Below are 4,052 nucleotides of genomic sequence, written 5' to 3' on the forward strand. Positions count from 1 at the left end.
GGGGAGAGACAGTGGCCTTGGGTGGATCTAAATGTTGGTGAGGCTGAGAAATCAGGATAAGTAAAGCTCAAAGGTAAGATTTTTTTTTCGTTCAGAGGACATTCCAGATAGGTGTGAGTATGTTTTATTCACACACGCATACGCAAACACGCTCATCTGACCTTATACAGTTGCGAGCGCCGAAAAAATTAATGATTTTATTAAACCCGCAAGCGCACACATACAACAGTAACTGGATTTGGCCGTGGGGTCGCAGAAAACAAGGCATTCCTACAACGTGGGCCCGTGAGCGTATGAGTTACTGGGTCTCTGGGAAAAGTGTGTTCATGAACTTTCTCCCCATTGTCTCTGCTGGCCAGTGGCGGTGGGTGGACCAAAATGTGGGTGGGGCTTAGGTTGTTTCCAGTTCTTTACCACCAAATAGCAAGCAATAAGAATTAAACAGTGATGATTTTCTTTACTCACGGTGAGCCACGGTAGTTAGAGAACCATTCAAACGAGAAGAGTTGCCTTTGTTTTCCATCTCTTTGTTCTTAGTTAAATTTTTGTTGATGGTGGGGACGAAGCTGATTTCAAATTTCCTCTAATTAGTTTTTGTGTAATGAAGATGTTGCCTTACAAGTAGTTCGACCTGATTTATAACTGTTAAATCTCAGCGGCACAAACACAAACATGCACACACAGCATTTCAAACAGTATACTTCTATGAGCTGGGTTAGGCCGTGTAGTCGAGAAAGTTGAACGCACCCAACAAAGAACCAATGAGTGCCTAGGTATCTGTGTCAGTGGGGGAAAGTGTGTCGTAAACTTGCACCCTGTTGTCAGGGCTAGGAGAGCTTGAGCCCTCGGTACAGTGTTATTTTTTTCCCAGTCTTCTACATTTTTACAAGAAGAGTTTCATTAAATACAGGTTCGGGGAAAAGGGCTCATCTTTGCTGAGCCCTAAAGACATTTGATTGGCTGCTGGGTTACTATAGTTGTAAGCGGTGACAACAGTGATTGGATAAGCGAGCAAGCCGCCAAGTTGATCACTCTGTGTTCATTGCGTGCAGTCATAACGGTTTCAACTGCTTATTTCATTATGGAGAAACTTTCATTTACTTTGAGATAGAATTGGGGGTGGTGGGTGGGGAAGGGGTAGGGGCTCAAGCCCGTGAGCCCTTCACTACCCACCGCCTCTGCTGCTGGCAGAGAACGAGCCCTCTCTAACAACAGTTTCCACGGGTTTTCGTTTGTTTCTTTTACCTTTTTTCTAACGGTTTCAGCTGATTATCACGTTTATTAAAAGAAACATTCATTTACGGAGGGAAAGAGTTGGGGGTTGGGGTGGGAGTGGGTGGGGCTCAAGCACTTTAGCCCTTCACTTCGTCCCGCCTCTGGGGGGGGGGGGGGGCTCCTGTGGTCTAGGGGTGGTTAAGGAGTTTGCCTCTCATTCAAGAGGTCGTAGATTTAAATCCAGATAGCGACGAAAATTGTCCTTCTCTAAAATTGTCTCCTTCCACATCTTTTCCTGCCCTCTAACAATGTTCTGTTGTCTGCTTTCGTCTCTACTTTCTGCCCCTTCTCTGCACCCTCCTCTGGGCTCCAGACTCTTTCTGCTGCCTTTCTACTGCTGCTCCTTCGCTCCTACTTACTGCTGTCTTTTAGCCACACTCCCGATCTTATGGTAGGAAAGATCTTCACCTTAGCTTCCGTGACAAGGACGAAAAATATCGGAGGTCCCGTGTGCAAGTTGAGCATGTTAAAGATTTCTTGGTTGTCCATAATCGATAAGAGTGGCTTCGGCCGCCACCCTGGTAAAATTCACAATTTCCTATCAACCAAGCTGCGTGCCCACCATGCTAAAGAAGAAACTACCCGATTTTTTGTCAGGGGAGGTAAGTCGGACGGGTAGTTTCCAGCGTGTTTTCCACCAACAACCCGGCAGTTTGTAATAAGGGGTGCCTATTGGAGGATCGGGTCGGGTCGGGTTGGGGCGGTTTGCTCGCCGGGTTGAGAGAGCAAAGCTGCTATCGTGGCACAAGCCGATTGTGCCCGACTCGTCGCCTAAAAACAAACGTGTTTGTTGTCAGGCGACACGTTGGGAGATCGACCTGACCTGATCCCATCCGCAATGGGCACCCAGTATAAACGACCCGACATGTCTGTTGGCCCAGTAGCCTACTTATTTCCAGGACGTGTGCCCTCGATCACTGTCCTTACCTAGTCCTTGAAGCTGTTCTTTTGGCCACTCTTGTCTTAAAGAAACAAGTATTCAATTACCTCTTCTTTCAGTTTTTTGTTTTGTTTTGGGGCATGGGCAAATACACCACTGCCAGACCCCCCCCCCCCCCCTTTTCTGTGCAGTATTTACACGGACAGTTTAAGGATACCAATTTGGCTTATGATAACCTATCGTTTGGTGGAGGAAGTTACTAAAACATAAATTGTTGAAAGTACCCTTCGCAGCATAGCACAAGCCTAGCCCACCTTTTGAAATTGCGCTTTTAGACGCAGAGACTAAGATCTAGATCTAGATGTGATTCTTCCGTTCTCTTCAAACTCCAGAACTTGACACAATAACAAATAATGCACTGGATTATGTGGTAAGATAGGCCTTTACACGGCGTGCAATAGTCAACGGTGCTGATTTTCACCGAAATTCGTCAATAAGTTACAAACTTTGTATTCAATGAATAGAAAAACAAAAATGCAGCTGTACACAGACAGCATGTCTGTCATTTCTATCGTATCAGTGACGTACATGAAGTATACATGTTTGCTTTAGAGTTAGAAAAAACGTATTTATCGCCTATTTTATCACTGCTGCCGCGACCGGTGAAACGAGGTCAGCTGGGGCACACTGTCACTATCATCCTATATCAGTCTTCGGTGTGGAGCTATAAATAATCAAAAGAGGTCAATGAATGCATTTCTGGAATAAGAAACGGGTGTGTTAAACAAAAATAGTAAGATTGTTAACCACTTCACTATCAGACCCGAGAATTGAGTTATGGAACAGGTCTTAGAGGAAAATCGCATTCTTGCGTTTCACAAATCCCAGTTTTTTAGACGTAAGAATTAATTGAAGGCCACTTTTGTATTTGAAGTAAGCGGTTTGGTCACGTCGTTGTCCCCTCTCAGCCGCCAACGTTATTGACCCTACAACGTTAGCGACAGCGAGCTGATCTCATTGAACTGACCAGAGACTGATAACCCGTTCTCTGCTCACGAATTCTACGGCGGGACTGAAAAAGTAATTGAGGACATCCCATGTCTGAGGATCATGCAGCTGTGGATTTCATCACACTGTGACTGTGGTGTCTTAGGAAGTGAGCAGGCAGACAGGATGGCCAAAACTAGGAGCACGGAAAGAGCAACGAGACAACAGCGTCAACTACACAGAAATAAAAACTATTATACATACATTATTTAAAGCACCACATACACCAGATAGCTACCATGAGCTGCCCCACCAAGAACAAGGGATTATCTTCCGACTAAGGACCCAACACACAAGACTGAGACAACATATGTACAGATGTTTTAAACTAGTACTATCACCAAAATGCCAGTGTGGAGAGGCGGACCAAACTGTTGAACACATCCTTCAGCACTGCAAGACACACAGGGCCCTGAGACAGGAAACGTGGCCAACCCCACTGACACTACAAGAGAAGCTATACGGGCCTACAGATGAACCGAGCAGGACGGCTCAATTTAGGACAGATACCAGACTTCAAGTCGGATGCGACTGAGAAGAAAAAAAAGAAAGTTATGTCGACCAAGCTGAAAACGGGTTATCGGTCTCTGGACAGTCGAGATGTGAACACCAAAATGATTGGCGACCACAATCGGCCTTTCTCCATTCTCCAAACGGCCTTTTGCTCTTGTTTGCTGTATAGTCCTTGAACGTGGCATTGTCATTGCAAACAGGCGAAACAACCGAACCGATTTTTAACCTCAGCTTTGATCATAGCCGAGCTCAGATGGATACTTTTCACCCATGTTTCCCTCATTTAGACAGAGTTTCGGAGACACCTGGTGGCTTTTGCCATGCGTCAATTAAGGGG

This window comes from Aplysia californica, unplaced genomic scaffold (genome assembly GCF_000002075.1).
Source record: "Aplysia californica isolate F4 #8 unplaced genomic scaffold, AplCal3.0 scaffold00169, whole genome shotgun sequence".
NCBI classification, from domain to species: domain Eukaryota; kingdom Metazoa; phylum Mollusca; class Gastropoda; order Aplysiida; family Aplysiidae; genus Aplysia; species Aplysia californica.